A 21,539-nucleotide genomic window follows, 5' to 3' on the forward strand; every position below is an offset into this window, starting at 1 on the left:
ATCAGCTGATTAGTGAAACCTTGTTTTAGTAGCACAGTGGTGCTAACAGCCGTCTCCAAAATCCAGGCTACACATCTTGTATTTTTACTGACTAGCCACAGCTTCCCTTTATATGGGCAAAGTGTGACAGCTTTCTCCTGAGCCCTGCCGTTTTAACAGATCATTCCCTATAGCTGGGGCTGGATCAAGATAGCTTTCAGGCACTGAGAAAAAGCTCAGGAGTAAAAATGGTACATTTATATCATGTATATTGATTTCATCAGAACCCCACCTCCTTCCAACCACGTGCTCCACCCAAAGGCAGTATATCAGTTGGTGCTTTCTTATTTTGCCTACTCTGTCTGAAGAGCTTTTGCTTCACTTTGAGCTCATCAGAACCTCACTCCCATATACCCTGTAGAAACCAGGTACTCAGCTCTTAACAGCTTCTAAACCTGACTCCACATGCTGCTACTTATGCTGACTGACCACTGCTCAGTTCTCTTTTCACTGGAGAGAGAGACACAAGAGATGCTCTCTGGGACAGAAGGAGCCATCTAAAGGCCAGAAGGTCTCTGAACCTGTAAGCTGATTACTATTTATGGGGACTAGGCTCTGAAAGTGATATTACAATGTTTGGTTATTTTCCCCACTGCTTTCCCACCACCTATCTTCCTGCTCTGGCTTTTAAAAAGTGAGATAAAAATGGGGAGACGGTACCAGGAAAGTATGACCCCACAAAAAAAACCCATAAAATCTGTGAAGCAAACTGGATTTATGTCTGTATGGTATAAGTTTTCCAGGAGAGGCTGGATTAGGAATATGTTTGGTATTTTAACAGAGCTGAACTGTCACCACTTCACTTCCTTGAAGAAGTGTTATAAATTTTCCAGCAAGCTATATCCTACTTCCAGAGAAAGGATTGCCTATGAATGTTGCTTTCAAGGAGAAGGAAGTATTTGATTCATTCTCTTTAGGTGTTTTACAAATCCTTTGAACAAATGTCAAATGCTGCAGAAGATGCTGGCTGATCAATTAGAGGTACTATCTACTGAGTGATTCTGCTCTACTTTTAGGGACCAACAGAGACTGCTGTGAGAATAGGGATACCTGGGGTTGGGTTCAGCTTCCAAGTAGCTCGTGCCAGTACAGAAAAAACCCAGCCATGTAAATTATTGCAACTAATGAACAGAAATGCTCATTAATTTTCTGTAAACAGACTATGCTGACCGCCTATGCAAGCTGTACTATATAAAGAAGAAACATGCTTCTGAACTGACTGAAGAAAGCATTGAATATAACACTTTTCTAGTGTGACTAAATTAATTGTTAGCACCCTCCACCAGTTTGTCCCTGTTTGGCAATGGACTTAAAGTTGCAAATCTAGACAAAAATCAATCCAGAAATGTGATCAGCAATAACATAGTGCTGGGAGAAGTCGAAATGAAAGTAACGAGCTAAGGAACAAAGCCACGTTTACAGAATATTTTCAGCCCAGTCTTCTGCTGAGACACCCTCAGATGTTCATTTCAGAACTGCTTTCCCATAAGAAAGCAGCAGCCAAATATTTTAACTCATTAGATATACTTGAACTCTTCACTGCAGTACTGTGCTGTTTCACATGCACCAGACTCCAAATGGCTCCATGTGGATGTAAAATATGTCCACACAAAGGTCATGTGCAGGATTAGACCAAAGCGGTACAAGGGAGGCCAGGAGAAATAGTCCAAGTTAATTTAATTCTCAAGGCGGTCCTTAAGCCCTAAGCAAAATAGAAAACAAACTTTGAGCACAGTAATGCAAAGCATTTTTCTCCGAAGCCTAAGGACAGGGCTTCATCTTTTTGATACAGTAAGAGTGGTCTTTCCTTTTGATCTGATGGGGACAGACTATTAGATTTCAGGACTATACAACTGCCTGAGGTGAGGGCCACAAGTATTCTACAACTTCTGTATAGGTAATTAGCCTTAATGACTGCATCTGATTAATATAAAAAGAAATCTAAAGGGGAAACCCTTCTCCTTGATCTGCTGTATTCCTCTTCACTCTTCTCATTCCCAGACCTGTAGAACCAGCTGCAGGAGCCACAGGTTCTGTTCCATTTGTGATGTGTCAAGCTCCTCTCTTGGAAATATCCTTAAGTTTAGGAAAATCTTGCTGAAAGCCAGAGAAAAAGCAGACATTTGCGCTAGTTGCCATTTGTCAAACTTTTCTATTCACTGAGACTTTTTTTGTGCTGTTGGTAGCTTCTATGTTTATTCAATCTGCTTTCCCTTATTGTTTTTCTTTTGCAAAAAAACAGTTGTTGAAACATTGCCAGCACAATAATTTTCTTAAAATTTAGTCATATTGCCTTTTGAACTGTGTGATACTTCCAAAGCACAAAAGAGTTAAAGAAAAATAAACAGATGACTGCAACTTTCTGCATTTCAAAACAGAAGTAAATAACAGCTGTGCAGAGCTCAAGCCCCCTTCCAATAGCTAGCTACTTCAGCAAAGGGGATGAACCGAGTGGAAACACTGCAGCAGTCATCTTTTGGCCTTTCCTCCTGCAAGATGTTTTCTGACTCCAGCTTGGGGGATTATGTTCTTCTTGATCATGACAATATTGTTCTTACAAGAACAAAAATGAGGGCAGAGGGCAAGGCATGCTGCTTGGCTCCCTGGCAAAGGATGGTCCGTATTAGTGTCTCCTGAAGACAGCTACCTCAAACAGCTGCCTACTTTAGCTATGCTTAGAGCCAAATGGTTATTTCACAGACAGCAGTCTGGACTAATGAAATAGTGCCCCACCGTTTATGCTGCTCTGCATTGACGGAGGTTCTAGGAACAACTCACCCAGCCAGAGGATATAGCAGCTATAGGGAGACTGGCACTGCTGGTCCGTGATACTGCTCCTTGGAGCATCCTCTGCAGGCGTGTGGCTGGAACATCTTATTACTTGCAAAGGTGTCACTCAGCACAGAGCAGACTGGCAGGCTGCTCTCAACTGTGTCAGGGCTCACTTGCCACCCTTCAACAGGCAGCGGGTCCACTTGATAGCTAAATATTTTGTTTCTTCTCTGATAAATGCCAGAGCCTTATTCTTGTAATCTACGGTCTAGACGGTAGTCTTTGCTCATTTTACATTGGCTTCCTCCAAGCCTTTTCAGCCTCTGCTCATGCAATTTCCATTGACTATGCATAAGAGACGTGCAGAATCTAAACGTTCCTTAGCGTATTGGCTGGAAATGTTTTAATTAAATTGATCTCATTCTCCCTTTCTCCTTCTGGCTTTTAATGAAAAGCCTTGCTTTTGGTTCCAATTCAGAGCAGGAGCACTGCTGAAATATTGAAAACGTTAATGGATTAGCAAAGTACGCTGGGTACTCTCTTTGAAAAATATGAATGTCTTATTCACCTAGCTTACTGCGAAGGCAAGAATGAGAGGCTGTGGATAAAGATGTTCCACATGGATCTGTAGCCACTGTTGCTATCTCCAAGTGTAAACAAATTCTTTCAAATCTGGCTGCAGTAGGATTCTTTCTGGGCAAAGAGGGAGCCTAATAACATAACCCCCTCACATCCTGAGGCAAGGGGAATTTTCTTCCTGCCCCATGTCTCTCCAAACGCACTAGACACAGAGGATGGTATTCATGACACCTGATTTACCCATCTGTAAATTATTCATTTGATCTGAGCTAATCACCTAGGCTCTCTCAAGAGTAAAGAGACAGAAGTGGACATGACTTGCATCAAGTTCTTAGGGTTTTTATTTCTCTCCAATGACTTCTGGGACAGCCCAAACTACTGTAACTGTAATGGTATATTAGTAGCCTATTTCCTCTTTGTCCACTGTCACATTGTGAGAATTACAGTAAAAGTAACATGCTATTCCTGTATATAATCCAGCGCCCCTTTGATGATTAGCAGGGAACAGCTGTGCAATTCTGCTCTATATAACTGCACGTATACAAGTTTTAATTATTTCTATATTAAGAAATAAGGATGACATGAGTTAACAGTAAAGCTTTAATCCAAGTGTGTAGGGGGAATTTTCTCCTGGTAGCATTGCTGTTAACCAAGTATATTAACTGAGACATTTCAATTATGTTAATTAGTTATTTCCTAATTCTTTGGCTTATCACTTTATAAATTGGCATGCTGTTTGTGGGGTGAGAGCAACAGTGTGACTGTGATTTGGGATCTGTATTACTGGCGGTTTGCCTTTAATAAGAAAGGATGTTATACTGTGAGTAAGGCACCAGGACTTGTATTTTGAAAGCTTCTGTAAAAGAAAATATTGATTTTCAGTTTAGTTTCATTCATCATGTTACAAAACTTAGCAGTCTGTGGCAGACTATACCAGGAATGGTTGTGACCCTGGAAACAATATGTCTAGTACATGTCATTTTTATTGACATAGAAATCGAGTTCATTTAATAGTAATGAATAATTGAGTAATGGTGTCCAGTTCCATAAGAAATTATTATAAGATCTGTTTCAGAACTGACTTGTGTGTAAGGCCAGAGGAAAGTAAAATACTGAGACATGGTACAATTGACTTCTCTTGAGGTGAAGAGTTAAGCATCACCTAGTATGTGCCAAATGCATTAAAACTGAATTCAAATCTTGTCTTTTCACAGTACACCCTCACAAGGGTTGGGGTTTTTTTAGTTCACTGGAGATCTCTTCTGTATCTCAGCATCGTAGGAAGATTTTCAGTACAGATATTCTCCAAACTATTCTGTAGCAAAGAATGACTAAATCCTTATCTTCTTCACTGCTGGACAAGATAGTAGTTGGAGATGTGTCCTTTTCATGGAACCAGGACTGAGAACCAAAGCCTCCCTACAGCAGGTTATTATTCAGTCCTTGTGGCCTTCGGTGTGTGTGGCTTGAACTCAGACCATGGCAGTTACTCTCCTGATACTGCTAGCAAAGAACATGAAACAGTAACTTTGTTATCCAAGAACTGCCACATTTATCACCGCTGAGATGTTAATTCAGAAAGCAAACACAGCTCAGGGTTTTAACAGTATGTCTGTCCTTAAGGTTGAATGTATGGAAAGGCACGTCAGAGGACAAAGGTGCTGTTGATTACAGTTGCGGATCAGTAAAGAAGTTTTGGAAAGGAGATGCCAATGTGACCAAAAATAAGCTTAGTTTTGTGAGCATTAGCACTGCAGAAACTATGATTCAGGGACCCATCTAACACATGCATAAAGCATTTGGCAGTGAGAAAGGCCTTCAGTAGAAACCATAGTATTCAAAAGGTGCCAGAACACGTAAGTTGCTGGGTACAGCCTCTGTGTATCGCTTGGTAGCAGCTCCTGCAAAGCGCTCCAAAGCCTGTGCATCCCTCACTGTACCTTCTCATTTATCTACTTGCCTTTGGTGTCAAGAAACAGACTCCCACAAGTTCCTGATACCAAAATTACAACTACCCACTCCCTTGTTACAAAACCCTCTGGTTCTCCTGTGACAGCCATTGGAATGGAGCAGTGCTGGGGGAGAGTCCTGCAGCCCACTGGCAGCCGAGAAGTACGAAGGCAGCCTGAGGACTGAAAGATAATCTGTACTGGATATTGATTGTTATTTCAGCGTATGCATATATGAAATAATGACTATAGTATTGACTATACTGTGTATTGTCCTCCTTAACTGTAAGAAAGAAACACCTTTTTCAGCTTCCTATGAGGTTGACATCAAAATGCTTCTGTCACAGGACCTGCAAACCCCACCTTTTCTTTTTTGTTTTTTAAAGACACTGTATCTTGATTAGAAGAATTCCCAGTAGTAACACTATGTCAGTGAAGTTAAACAAGCACAAAAGCCATCTCACACACTCTTGTACTAGCCTGTGGGCAGATCAGGCCTCATTACTCCTTTCATGAAGCTATAGCGGTATGATAACTGTTATAAAGACCGGAGGGCCTTTGGGATATTAGTAGCATGTTAGATACCTTATCCTGTGTTCACTGTGAACTTCAGAGGTTTTTTCATCATTTTCTTTTTCAGTGGAGAAACCCCTACAAAAGTAGGAGCCAATTTCTAGTCACCTGACTGGTCACACACCTAACCTGTAATTACAGGATTTGTATTTAGTGAGCAACTCTCACGATGTTTACTTTACCCACTATATAACTGGATGGGAGTACATAGCTTCATGCTTATTTCAGGCTAAAAGCATGCAAGTGTTTAGCACTGAACCAAAAGAATATCTTTTCCTGTTTTACCTCCAAAGTAGTTCTGTTATGAAGATCTATTCCTAAACTAGCACATAGATGTCACTTAGAGACAGGTTGTAACGGGAAACATTTGCTTTTTGGCTAGATTAGTGCATTTAAATGGATCAGTGATGAGATGCAGCTGTAGGGTGGAGGCTCTTTAAAAGCTGCACTTCTCAGTGCCAAATATAATGAAATACGGATGACTTCCAGCTAACTTATTGTTGATCTTTATTTGAGGGGAAATTTTGCAACATGAGTATTTGGTACGGTGAAGCTGTGCTGTGGAAAATCAAAAAAGACATACGGTAATTATAAGACAGATAAAGGGAGGAAGCAAAAGCTGACAAAATAGGTAAAGTAAATGTGAAATGAGCTGGAGACAATCAAAAATGAGTAAGAGATGAGAAGTGGTAAAACTTTGTAAAAAAGAGGTGAAAATAAAGGGAAATAGATAGAAGGAGTAATAAGGAAATTATCAGTAAAAAACTGGGTGCAAGCAGAGTAACCATTCTATAAGAAGAAAAAATCTTCAGGAATAAACTGTAAAGCTATACAAATTCAGAGCTAAGAAGCCTGATTCTGAACTGCTAACTTACCAACACAGGTAAAATAATTTATTTGTTTTGCTATGCTCTACTCATAGATCTTGATTTGGTTTGCATTACTTACCTGAACTTACATGCTCAGATATATAAGGAGACTTTTGAAATCATTCAGATCAATCTTGCTTTCCAAGTAATTTCCTTTTTCTCTATATAAATGTACCACAGCCCTTATCAGTTTTTTTACCTTGTCTCTGACTGTAAGATGGGAAACTCTCAGGCACCTTGTGCTAATCCAACAATATATCAAAAAAAATTAAGTCTTTTGCCAGCTGAGAAATGCAGCACACCACGTGGAGCTGCTCAGCTGAAAAAGGAATAACATACAAAAAAAACCCCTGACCTATTGTCCTCTTCTGCAAACTGCAGAAAATTAAGACATCCTGGAGATAACAGAAGTCACATAATTTTTATCAGATCCTTAAACTTAAAGAAAGATATGTGTGTAATTTCAGAAATCCCCAAAATGTGACTCAGTTTGGGTTCAGCTTTCTTCAGCACTTCAACATGAAAAAATGCATTGCAGTAGAATTCAATTAGTTGGAAAAACATCTGCATGAGGACAGAAAGAAAAACTGTGTGGACTAACGCTGCTCATGGGATAACCCATAATTTTACGTCACAGAAGGCTTAAAAAGTGTAAATGGACAAGAAGGTCAGTTGTAGCTTCTCAGAACTTGCCTCATCACGTTCATTTCTTTTACCAAGCATTTGCACAACTGTATCAAAGCTGATTTTTCTTCTCAAATAGTTCATGCAGCTGGACCATGGGGGTTTGCTAAAGACACAACCGTAAATGAACCATTTTCTTGGCTTGCTGTTTCTGAAAACTGGAAACTTGAATCGTTCATGGGAAACAATGTCCTTTTGGGGCCAGATCCTAACTGCATTAACTGTTCAAGGAGCTGGACCATCTCTCACATACAGCAGAGACATGCTTTGCTGCAGAAACAGAAGCTGTTTCTAACAAGGGCTGTCTGTGGCAGTCCCTGTTTCAGCAAGGCTGCATAAAGCATTTTGCATTTCAGATCGCTTCAGCTCTGCCATCTAGGGGAGCTCAGCCCAACAGGGTACGTGGTCAAGGAAATAACGAGGATTCAGTCCAAAACAAAGAAGCATTTCGGCAGAAAAATCCTCTGATGTTCCCCAACCAGGTCTGGGATGCAGGGAGGAGGAGGGCCCGTGGGGGACTCCTCTGGTTACCCTAGCGGGCTTGAGCTGTAACATTACCACAACACAGAAAAATGATCAGTGAGAGTCACATTAGCATTTCAACCTGACCGTAATGAGGAGAACACAGTGCAGCTGCAGGTTTGCCAGTCCAGCCTGAGCAGACCCTATACAAGTCATGTTATTTAATTTCAGGATAAGAGAAACTGAGACTAAAACCATCTTTCAAAACAGTCAAGTTCATCCCCTTCCAATTCCGACTGGGTTGTTCCCAGCCCTCTGTTTTTTAGTGATTTATCTTGTCTAATTTTAAATGACTCAAGAGATGGAGTTTCCACCGCTTCCCGTGGGAAATTAGTCCATGGTCTGATAGATACGGCCAGGATATTTTCCTGATGTTCAACCTTCAGTGGTTTTCCTTTGTTCAGTTTAATCTCATTACTCCCAGTTATTCCCTGTTGGTCAGTGCTAAGCACTCAGCCCTTCTTCTTTTGTTTACACCTTCACAGTTGGATACAGTTGTCTTTAGAAAACTCTGGTGGGCTTGATTATTATTCACCTTCTCAAATGCAGAGATAAAACAAAAAAATATGAGCAAAGGGTAGTCTGACTTAGTCTCAAAGGATGTTGTCAAGGCTTAATCTACTTTCATTCACCAAACCTACTGAGACCTGCACATGTTTTTTAGGATACAGCGACTAGTGACCCCACGCAAACCCGTCACCTCTTTCGTACACGTAGCAGAACTATGGGAACACAAGTTATACAAGGTGGGAGTAAAGGATGTGGGAAACCAAAATCAAGTTTCTATAATGAGAGGACACGGAAGCTAAAGAGTTGCTACAAAATGTGTTTAGTGGAGTGGCATTAAAAAAGCTTACCCAAAATACCTCAATGTGGGTGCTGTACTTGCTCAGCTTAGGAAATACCAGACAGTAGTGTGGCAATTAATGCCAGAGAGACAAGTCAAAATTTTTACTTGGAAAGAACATGACAGATCCAAAGTAGAAAGGCTGGTGAATCATAAGCATGGAGAAAGCTGCTGAAATGATATTTGTGGTGAGATCCTTCAGAAGCAAAGTACAGAGAGGGAAGGAAAGGTGATTGAATGCAGCTATTTCTTGAATTAGCAGAAAATGCTGAGAAGAGAATGAGGATCCCTTAAGGCATTGTTAGATTAAAGATGCGGAAGCTGAAATAGAACTGTGGAAGCCAAATCAAAGTATGAAGAGTAACCTGAGCAAATCTCTTGAAAGCAGGAGACAGCTCAGAGGAGGGAGCAGTAGCATTAGCTAGAAATACATCAATAGAGGCTTTTGTGGGACCCTTAAGAGATAACTGGCTTTTCCGGAAGCTTGGGCTGAAATGCAGCATCAATAGAACAGTATGTTCCTTGTTAGCCTTCATCATAAGGAAGCTGGTAAGAGAGATGCACTATTCCTTCTCCTTCCCCCACCAGCTCCTGTCTCTAAAATACCCGAGTTTTACAAGTAACAGTTTAAAACGTTTTTAAAGTGACAGTTTAAAATCAAAATGAAAGACTCACCACCATTTCTGAACTTTATGGAAGTCATGAGGTTAGAACACTGATTCAGTGGAGCACCAGAAGCAGAAGCCAAATCAGGCAAGATCTAGGTCAGAACTGAAGAAGAAAACCGAGCAGATTGTAGATGTGCTGCTCAAGGAGCAGACCCACAGCAAGGAGGAGAGAGCAACTGGAGCCAAGGACAGGTTTCTTAAGGTGGGAAAGGCTAAAGTATCCTTGGGAAGCATTGCTCCTTGCACCTGTGGATGTGCTCTGTCCTCTTTCACAGTTAATCCACTGAGAAGGCAGCAAGAGAACATTACTGTTATCAAGGATAATGACTGTAACTGTGGCACTGACATTATCAGGGCCACTCAGATAGCACATGCACCAGCTCCAGGCTGTTGTCCCTTCACACAACTGAAAACATAAAGAACATTCCGATACTGAGTAGGACAAATAAACCAATTGTTATGGGCTCAGGCACAGCTACTCCCAGGACACTGCTTTGCCTTCCAGCCTGTCTGGACAGCAGCGAGGTGCAAAAGAAGATTCTCTGGCATGTCTTCATGAGCTAAGTGCAAAGTTATTGTTGTTATGGGATGGGCTAGTGACAGAAACTGGATGAACGCGTCTGGAGATGGTAGAAACTCCTCTCAACTAGCTCAATTCAGATAACACCAAAACAGAGAGATAGACCCAAGCCAGAGACATCCAAGCCCTGGGATATTTATTAAAATAAGACATTCAGATTTTGAATTTTAGATATTTAAAGTCAGTATCCTCTCTTGCTGCAGACAACCTCTGTAATGTGTGCTAAAAATACCCATTTTTCTCTATGACCTCTTGTTTTTTATCTTTATGCATTTTTTCCCCATTGGACAAATTATAAGGTTTACAAGGTGCTGCATGTTCAGTTTGACTTCCTACAGCGTGGAACAAGCTGAAGCAGCTGATGGTTGGGGTTGCCAGCACTCCAGTTCTCAGACAGGAGTGAAGGGAGGCTGCAAAATGGCAAATAGGATCTCAAGTTCAACCTTTTGAAAAAGAAAATAAGTATGGGGTTGTGCTAACAGATAAGACATGGGGAGATTTTAAACATTGACTTAGGAGTTGTCAGGCTAGGTCATTTTTATTTCATCTGGAAAGCAATAGAACAAATAGAAAAATACTATATAGGCCAAAATTCAGTGATCTTTTTTAATTCTGCATGTTGCAGTGACTCCACCTAAGCCATTTGTCTGGATGTTATTTGGCTGGGCTGCAGTGGTGTGGTATGCTATTTCACTTAAGGATCAGCCTTCCACTCAGAAAGATAAGAGAAATGTCAGGACAGAAAGCAAGAATCTGTGATTCACAAGATGTCACATGCTTCAGTTTCTTGACTGAAATTTCTGCAATGAGAACCACCTGCTCCTGGTAGTAATGCAACATCACTTATTGGAAAGTCAAACAGCTATTTCAGTAGAGTCTGGGGGAAAAAAAGCCACAAGAAAGAAACTCTGCCAGAAGCTTCAGCAGCAGTCCTGGGAGACCAGAAAGGAAGTACAGCAGATCCTTCAAGGTCTGAGAGCCCAGCAGAAGGCTGCTCATTCCAGTGAAATCAAGACAGAGCAGAATTAAAAATACAACAGAAGATTAAGGAAGACGGTAAAAAGAAATGCAGTGAGGGAAAAAGGGGGTGGTATTTGGAAGATACCAAGGAGCAGTGAGCAGAGTTTGAGCTAGCTGTTGCTCAACTGGGCAAGGGGCTGCATAGCTAAACCCCAGCACAACTGGCTGGTGCTGCGACGAGGGCATGTCCCGAAGATGCTGAAGCTAAATAGGACACTGCCATGTGCAGAGCCAGTGCTGGATATGAAAAAGTATTCAAACTACACCTCCTACAGTACTACCCTGTTTTCCTTTGTTGTGGCACACTCTCTAATAGCTTGAAAGTAAATCTGTGATTAATCTCTAAAATCAGGACTGTAACATTGCAATTTTCAAGACAGAAAATCTAAGACTGTCCGCTTGCCCACATCACATATTTATGCCGTGAAAGCCAGCTTAGAAACGTCTGCAAAGGGCCAGCTTGTAACATGCTTATCTGAAGTATCACTTTGCTCTTGGATGTCACTACACTTGGCTGTCCACTTGATTAGATGAACTTCCATGGTTTTCAAGAGCTATTTGAAAATATGAATAATAGAAGGGAAGATGATATCCAGAAAAAAGCAGAAGGGTAGGATCTGGCCTCGAGCAATATGCAGTATTTGGGTGGGAAGTGCTGAAAGCATACAACTGTTGCTTTTGATTTTAATTTCAATAGATTTAAAGGGATTGCAATTAATATGACATGAAATCTCAGATGGAATGGCCTGGCACAAACTAGGCCTGTGGTTAGTTTAAACATCTATCACGCTGACCTTTTGTAAATCAGGGTCAGGAAACAATGAGAGGGCAGGCGAGTGTTTGCGCTGTTGTTTGCTGACTGGATGTTCAGAGGAATGCTGGAAGAATGTGCCAAGAATCTGGCTTTGTCAGGAAAAAAAGTTCTTGTTTTTGAAAAGACTGACAGACCTTTAGAGACAAAGCGGAGCGAGCTGGCGCGCAGGTGAAGAACACTAAATCCAGAAGCAGGACTTCAGTCTCCTAAACCCAGAAGTCTGCTTCTTCAGCCTTCTTTCTCCAGGTGTTGCTAAGAATTACAAGTAGTAGGAGAGGCACCAGGCACCAGGCTGCAACCCTGCATCACACTGCGCCTGTGTGTGACACAAGTCCCGAGGGTGGGAGCGAGGTGGGGGTTATTACAGCAACTTGGCACCACGCAAGGCTTGTGCGGGAGCCTGCCCAGTTCAGACAGTCGGGGAGAGCAAACCCGGGGTTGCTGAGGTAACTGTCGATTGAATGCACCGAGAAAAGCAGATCAGCAAGCTTTGGCACTGCCACAGAAATCTGGGCCAGGAACTAAGATGAGGCCCAGTGTATATTTTATGCTATTGTCATGGCCAGAAAGACTCAAATGATGAAGGATATTCCTCTAAAGCCAGTAGTTCTCACTTTAGGGCTACCTTATTGTGCCATAAAATGTCACTGGAGCAAGAGAAAACAATTTCCTAGGTTTTCCTAAGGGGGCACTGCAATGCACTACCAACATACACAAGATGTATCAGAAGAAATAGGGCGAGTGGACCTGCTGTGGAAAGCACAAGGGAGGGCAAAAAGAAATTTAAGTTGGATGAGCAATCTGGGTGCCACCTTTGAAATACACTGGTTGGAAGTAGGGAAAAAAACCAGACATGTGAGGGCTCCCTTAATTGTAATTTCTAAGGTCAATAAAGTAGAGCTAATGAAGTACACTCAGTGGGCAATCAAGCAGGAATCCTGTGACTGACTTAAAAATGTTGATCTCAGAAGCTCTGGAAAATAACTGAGAATATGAGAAAAATACCTTTTAGCTGAGACTTTATTAAAAATGCAGATAACCCCCCTGATTTTTATTTTTAGCTGCTTTTCCATGTCCACATTTGTCCTAACAACTATTATTATAGGATTATTATACATAAATAAGAACTATTTTTTGTCTTTCAGAAAGCCATTAATGCAGATGGTGACACATGACTGCTTGATTGCATAGTTTAAAACTAACTTTTAGAGCCATGTTGGTTTGATGACTTTGTGTTGAATTAACTTAGCAGAGTGATGGCAGCTTCCCAGGATTTTTCACCTTAGATGAACCTATAGACAAAAGATCAAATCATAAATGCTTGTTTTCCTGGAACGACTAATTAGGAGGCTTTTGGAAACATGCTGGCAAAGAGCTTTGCAAAGTGTGTCAGAGCAGAGAAGAACTTAAAAAAAAAAAGGAAAAACTTCTCCAAACTCTGAATTCTTAAATAATTGTTTATAAATTTGCAGCTCTTTATCTGTTAGCTACTGGATAAATACAGTGCTATCTACTGGGACACTCCATTTCCCTGTATATCAAAGCCACCTGAAGGAGTGAAAGCAGCAGCTCCTTTCATCAGCAGCAGAGGACCTTAGCCAGGCCTTGTTGCCTTAGTGTTTCATGTATTTTGGTACTATAATTTTGATTAAACCTAAACATGGAAATCGCCTTCTTCCTTGGTTTTCAAAATAACTTCCAACCCACTCAATTATTTCAGCTGGAGCCATGGGCTGGCAACAAGGGAATGGTAAGTCAGGAGTGGTATTTTTGGACTGTTAAATACATGTTTATAAAGCAGTCTGAGGGCAAGAGCAAGAGATAGCAGAGGGTGAGAAGAACTGGTTCTGGAAAGAAGCTGAATGAAGGTGGCACTGGCAGTCAGGGAGGGCAGCAAAACTCTTGGGAGAAGGGCAGGGATGTTGAAAGAAGTGAACTTGTGACGGTTTTATTTAGAGCTTGTTCTCGGTGAAGAGCTGACTCCTACGTCTTTACGGTTTTAAACTGTGATCCCATCTGCTCTGACATTGAGGGCTGAGCTTGGAAAATACCAGGAGACCTCGGCAGGATGCTGGAGCTGACACTGGTAGCTGCATCACCATCTCTCCTCTGGCAGGAGAGCCTCCAAGTCCTGAGGGAACACTGTGCTTCTGGCAAGGCACTCGGCCTGCTGCATAAACCAGACACTGTGAGAGTCCTTCTCATCCTCCCAACCCAACCCTTCCAAAAATGACAAGGTAAAACACCACTATCCCCATCCTGGTTCAAGCCAAGTCTGTTACCCCATAGGCTTGGCTGATACCTAGTATTTGGTGGCCACTCCTGCAGTATGTAACTTAGAATAATTTTACATAGTTTACTGCTTCGGCTGGGGAAGGGTTTCCCTTATCAAATTAAGGCAGAAGATGCAGAGGTTCTGCCTACTCTGTCAGAATAATATCTGTGTTATGACATGGATGAAACTACAGCTTTAGGCAGGCTGGGTTTGGCCTTGAGAAGCATCAAGGAAGAAAGCTCTGGCATTTATGAGCAGGTGAAATACAGAGCAGAGCAAAGCAGCTGTGCTCCATGCTGATTGTTATGATTCATAAGCAAGACTTTATATTCTACACTTTTTTCCTTGCTATAAATGAGACTTGTAAGTTTTTAGTATGACCTTTGGAATGTCTGCTTAATAATGCCTGAGAACAGCAATGACGTGCCTTCACTTCTCAGTGTCCTCGTTTTGGCTGGGGTAGTTAATTTTCTTCCTAGTAGCTGGTAAAGGTTTTGATTTAGAGTGAGAATAATGTTGACACTCAGGTAATGAAGAATTACCTCAAAAGCCGTGACTCCCAAAAGACATTGGTAGATGAACATTTGGTGAGCTTACCATGAGCAGCACGACTGCATTTCCGTACTATTCAGTAATGTATTAAATGTTGTACCAAAACTTTAAATTCTTGTAGGTAACAAGAGTACAAGGAACTGTATTTCTTTTCTTTATACTAAAGGAGGATGTTTGGAGTAACATGCACACTGAAAATGGTACTGTTTTCATGCATACACCTATACAAACTGAAAACTGTGGCTCTGATGTTGCTAAGACTCGCCAGGGGCTTAAATCAGGGCATGTTATGAGCAGTTGTGTTCAGTAGGTCTGTGTTTCTCCATAGAAAAGGGGCCTACATGGACACTATGGCATTAGTTTGTGACTCAGATATAGAGAACACGCACTCCCTGAATAGCTTTATATGCAGTTTTCACGACCTATTTTGACTTCACAAAATGCTGTCGTCCTTCTGCATAGAATAATTTACATGTCTCAGAGACTGCTGAAGTTGAGACAGTCTAAACACAGTTTAAGGGATGGAAAATAACTCCAGTAAATATGTACCTGACCAAAGATTTCAGATCAGCCTGGAGTAGTGCCATGATGTGCCTTGACTTCCTTCTTCCCTTCTGCACAGGAAATGTGTTCTTGTACTTGACTCTTTTTCTATGAATAAATGGAACACAATCAGGAAAACACTCTCTAGCTTTGGATGCCAGCTTGTGACCCATGTGGGGAAAATATCAAAATATTTTGAGGCATATTTTGGCTAAACTGCTGCAAGATACGGCTGAAGCCTGATGGAATCAACTGTGTGCCAGACCTGATCTGGATAAACCCTCTTGTGTGCTTGTCTCACTACTGGAGCTAGAAATACTGCAGCAAAGCAGGATGTTTGCTGTGCTGATTTGGGTCTCAGTGGCCGATTCCTCCACTAGCCACAGCTGCTGCCTAACCTCCAGGAGTAAAGGAAATCATGCTGGGTGATGCTGGTGGTACACAGAGTCCTCTCTCCATGCCTCGCAAGCAGGTTATCTTCTCCACTCTGGAGAAGGTTATCACACTCCACTTCTGGACACAAAGCTGAGATTTTTTTATGCCCTTAAATTACATATTTGCTGCTTTTCTTAAAATCTCCCATGAAAGACCAGTAACTGCCACCGAGTGTCTCATCAGTTCATGGGGTTTGTTTTCTCTAAGGGTCGCGAACTCACCAGTGTTTGTGCTGTGTCTCCAGTTCATCCTTTACCTGGCTCCCAGCACCTGCCGAGCTTGTAAATTGGTTTCTACCCAACACAGACTAAGAGGAATTAGGAAAAATGGAAATAAAGATATAAGGAATAGGGTAACGTCTGAGATGGGAAGACCTAAAAACCTCAGAAAATAAGACAGAGAGGCTGTTAGGAACAACACTGAGACCTGTTCAGATGGAGTAACAGAGGCATCTGATGTGGTTGATTAAATTTAAGACACAGAGGGATTCAGATTGACCTTAAAAGCTGAGACTGTCTTAGACACAGTTCAGGCAAAATAGTACTGGAAGCGTGAATTGGGTGTTTGTAGTTAAAAGCTCGAATGCAGTTAATAGCATCATGTCGTTATGTGGAATGCCTTCTGGAGGAAGATAAACAATTTCAGTTTATCATGGTTTTCTCTCCCATGCGGCACAAATGGGCCCAGGACCAAACTGGCTCTCAGCAGAAAGCCTTCCATCTCTGCACTCATTCAGTGGGTCATATTTAACCGATCTTAATATCCTTCCTGTACACTCACTGGTGGACCCATTCCAATCAATACTCTACAATTAAAGTTTTTAATGACACTTCATTTTTTACTCTCCTTGCCTTTTCCACTGCTCATGCTACTGCTGAATATTCCTTTGTATCTTGTCTGCTTTTTGTCTCTCTGTGCTAGTGTTTATGCTGAGCTATTATTTCCAAAAGCTAAATACTGAGCACTCTCACTTCATTCCAAAGTTCCTAAGAAAAAACAGAAACGCTACAACAATAATTCTCATGAAAACCCAAACAAATAAATCAATTAAACAACACTTGCATGATTCAGAAAGACAAAGAGATATTCATGCCCACATCAAAGAATGACACAATTGTACTTGCCTCTCCTTTTTATTCTAATATCCTCCTGTTTTCCGTCCAAGATATATTACTGCATGTTTTCCCAGTCTATCCAGATCAGGCAAGAAACATATTTTCAAAGGTACATAATGACTGAGGATGCAGCTGGGCACGCACCCAAGGAGGTGAAGTCCCATCAAATTTTCTTTGATGCTTAAGCACCTTTGAAAATCTGTCCTTGAATGTCTCAGAACGAGGGCTTATCTTTCCTGGAAAACAACATGCATTTGTGAGTGTCATTAAAACCTACAAGACTGGCAAGAATTTGGTTAAAAGACATCAGGATAGAACACAACATAAAAATCGTGTGTAACTGGAGAAATACAATCTGAAGAAAAGAGATTAATACTTCTGATTATTTAGGAAAATTACTGGAAAAAGGCACTTCAAGATAACTCTGTTTTCTGGAATTGCTTCCAAAACATCTTAGCTAAATTCCAGTGTTTTTCTATGCAAATTCAATAGCTATGAAGGCATAGCATGTATCTTCCAGCAACAGAGTTGTCCCTTGTATAACCTCATGACTTAATAGTGCTGACAAATGTACAAAGCTTTACTAACAGTAGGACCAGTGGAGTTTGGAACATGTGTAGTAATGATTTAATGTAATGAGATGATTAAAAATGAGATTTTCTTACCATAATCAGAGGCCCAATCATGCAGGCATAAGAGAGACTGCCAGATCACAATACAAGTCATTTTTATCTTTTTCTGCTACAGTAAAAAGGGGAAATCTTTCATGCCACTCCTGAAAGGAACTAAAGGTCATCCTTTGAATGGTATCCAAACCTTTTTCTTACTTAGTATTACAAATAAATCACTGTACTGCAAACTCCAGTAGTTTGTCAGTAGGTCATTGCTCCATGCAGCAGCAGAAGGAACAAGGTATGACAGCAAGTATTTAACTAATTGACTCTTCAGTTTCTGCAGATTTTGAACTCCCTTTGTGTTCCAAAACCACCACTGGTAACGGGGAAAAGTTCAGCTGCAGATACACGTGTTCATGTACAAAGAACCCGAGCACCGGTTTATCGACAGAAGGGGAAGTTGTGTCAGCCAGTACATCACAGCAGCACAAGTAACAAGTTACCAAAAGTACAGCTGACATCCTTCAAGGGGCCTACAGAGCCTCACTCAGAATTGACGTCTCCTTTTTCCCTTCTATAATGTATTGGCTATTCTCTGTGCTTTCTGCAAAATAAATTACAACCTTTCTTCAGTATGCTAGCACTCCCTGCTCCATTTTGGTTATCTTTCCCCACTCATAATTTATGTTAAGTGAGGAATATTGCTCTTTCTTAACAAAGAATTACCCTTTTAACACCACAAAATGATCCCGCAGTATAGTTTATGGCTTGTGATCAATGTTTTCTAGCTGGCCCTGTGCTGTTGCAGTGTTCTCACTGCTCTGAATATCCCTGGCACCCGCAGCAGTCCCTAGCGGCACACACGCTGTTCAGCTACTGGGAGAGCTGTATATGGCTGGCTGCCCAGAAGAAGGCATATAGCATTAAACAGGTAATTGTGAAAGGTGTATGAAATTAGGATGAAAGCTTTTATTTCCCCTCTATTTCATTTTCTTTTTTCATTTCTTTTGAGAGGATGGGTAAAGTACTGGCACTGCTTCTCTCACCTGTGAGGTTTCAAATGGGGACCACTGGAAGAAGCACAGGAAGACACCAACTCATTCTCTTTAGTTACTTCATGCACTCTCGTGAGTGCAGCCAGAGCTAGCTTTTGGAAGACTGAACTGAGGTAACACACACCCACATTAACTCCTAGGTGTAAATTCCTCCCTCCAATCTAAGGAGAAAAAATACACATAGATGTTGCATTCATCTCAGATCTTTATATGTAGACTACAAGAGCTTTGGAAAACATTTAAAAAGATAAGAGAAGAGACAAACTTTCCCAAATGTGATGGTTTGACAAAAGGGCAAGGATCAGCCTTTACCTCTTGCTGTGTCACCCTGTAATGTTTTTCTTTTGAGATTCTCATTTTTAACTGCAACTGTAGCTAGAAGCTAGAATCAATTACAGCCTGCATGTGTAACAAGTTTGACTACAACAGGGGGTTTATTTGCTATTTTATCTGAAAAAATTAAAGTGCAAACATATGCAGTGAAACTGTTTTGGCCTTTCTCTTCTTCAGTATAAAGAAATGTTAAAATTTAAAACTCCAGTATTTTTACTGAAATAAAGATTATTCTTACCACAAAGCAGTAATAATAACTCATAGCATAAGTACATCTCCAAGTTAAGTGTTTTACTGGGTATAAACTGCAATGATTTGACGCTTTCATACATCAGAAACTGTTCTACAGCCTAATATCTCATACGGTTAATACTGAATTTTGGGGGGAAATGCTGGAATTTTACATTATAGAAATTTATTAATAAAACCAGACACTATCTTCTACTTTGCTCAACTATAAATACAAGAATGCAGCAGCTAATTGAATTGAAAAAAATAGTTCAATTACAGACCTTTTAGACTATTTAAGTGCTATATTTTAACCAGAAACTACCAGATATTCAGACTGTATGTATAGCTTGTGACATGAAATCCTAAATGATATTCCCTTAACCAAGTTGCAGGAGTAATTGTTCCTACTTCAGCCTTCTCTCCAGAAAATCACTTTCAGCTATTTCGGAATTGGACCAGATATAAGCACGAATGTACTGGATAAAGTCTAAAACCTGATGGCTGCTAAACATTTATATAACTTTAAACCAAATTACTGCCCATGTTAGTTTGTACTAACAACAGGTAGGGAAAAGATGCTAGTGTTAAGAGTGCATGAGAAGAAAAACCGACACAAAAACGGATGCCCACCAAACACATAAACACGATGTCCAGAAAAAGAATGGATTGTAAAGAACATCCTCTCTTCTTCAGTAACAGATGTTGCTGAACTGATTTAAAAACAGTACATAGCTGTATGGGTCATAGGGTGCAACCACAACTGAAAACATGTTTAGTGGCCTTTTTAGTTAAAGGAATGGAACCAACATTCTTATTGAACCAGGAGACAGCTACAGAAAAAATGATAGTCTTTTTTTAAACTCTCTGAGCGCACTGAAGAAACTAGACCCCATAGTAATCAGACTTACATGCATAATTATCCATTTCCCCAGTTACACTAATGGTATTTTGGAACCTGATTACTAAAGTAATTGAAAACTAATTTTTCAGATGAAAGGGCTTCAAGAAAGAGTAATGTGGATGGCAACTGAGACATCTGGATGTGCTCAGATGTATAAAGGTACAAAATTCAAATATGACATTAGAAGAGAAAAACACCTCTCATTCACAGGTTGATTGCACATGCAAATTCACTACTGAAAGCTGTATGGTGCTTTTGCACAATGTTAAAAATATGATGGCAGGAGGAAACATAATTAATTTGAAAAAAACATTCCAGTTCTTCTTATCTTTTCTATAAATCTGGTCTTTTCTGTTGAGAATGTAGATGTCAATAATTTGAATCTTCTAATGAAAGAACTTTAACGCAGTCTGAACTATGTGTATCTACAGTACTTCACTAACTCACTTGCTACACTTTTGTTGTTGTTGTTGCTGAAGACGGATCATTGCAGTAAGGGGAACTGGATTGTGACATGTAAGAAGAGAGGAAAAAAAGGAAATAAACTAATGGATCTCCTGGACTTAGCCTAAGCCTAAGCATATCTGCCTATGCAATGCACCAATACTACTAAATCTGTAGAAATCAGGAGTGTTAAGAAAAACTTTTAACACTCTCATAAAAGAAAAAGAGATGAAACTCCTCACCAGCTTCTCCCAAAGGGCACGGGTGGGCTTTCTCTTCTAAACCAGAAAAAAGTTACTCTATGAGGGAAACCTTTTCAACTAAACTCTTTTAAAATATAGGTGAAAACAGTAAAGAAGATGGCTAAAGCATTTCTCTAGCAATCGTAATACTTCTTTGATCTTCTTCATTCCATTAACGTCATGGATTTTATCCAAATAACAATAGCTTATGAGCCACAGGATACATACATAAGAGATGTTTAGATTATCAGTTAAATACATAGTTTTGAAGAGCATGACATGTGAAATATGCTGAAGTAGGAAGATAAACAACTGTGCAATGTAACAAATGTTCTTAATGTTATTTTATTAGTTTAAAGGAACCTAAAGCCTTTTACAACAATTGGCCTCTTCAGTTCAGAGCTACTGATGTACACCTACTTACTTTGCATTGGCTTTTCTTGGGAGTTTGTTGAGAACAACTACATACAGTACAGAATTAATCTTTTCACCCTTAATACAGCATGTAAATTAACAAAGTTCTTCAAACACCATGTATAAGGGAAGCAAGGAACCTCTAGAGTCTACAGTACTCCTGTGTTAACTGGTTTCCTATGTTTTCCTATACATTTTCTTGGTTTTTTAGTCTTCTCCAACAGTGGCAAATCTGGTTACAAAAAATCTCAACTTAGACATGCTACAAAAGTCAAATCATAAGCAAATAATGAGCTGACTGGCATTAAATCTTTGTGCTTAATGAGGTTCCATCAAGAATATATGCACAGGAGGATACTATGTTAATTTTTCACTTGTTTGTGCCCTATAGAAGTAAGGGGATACCACGTGGGAACTGAAGCCTGCCTGGCATTGTTTTGTCTTGATTAAAATTCAACATGTTCAGCAG

Source organism: Nestor notabilis, unplaced genomic scaffold, assembly GCF_000696875.1.
Source record: "Nestor notabilis isolate BGI_N333 unplaced genomic scaffold, ASM69687v1 scaffold13771, whole genome shotgun sequence".
NCBI lineage: Eukaryota > Metazoa > Chordata > Aves > Psittaciformes > Psittacidae > Nestor > Nestor notabilis.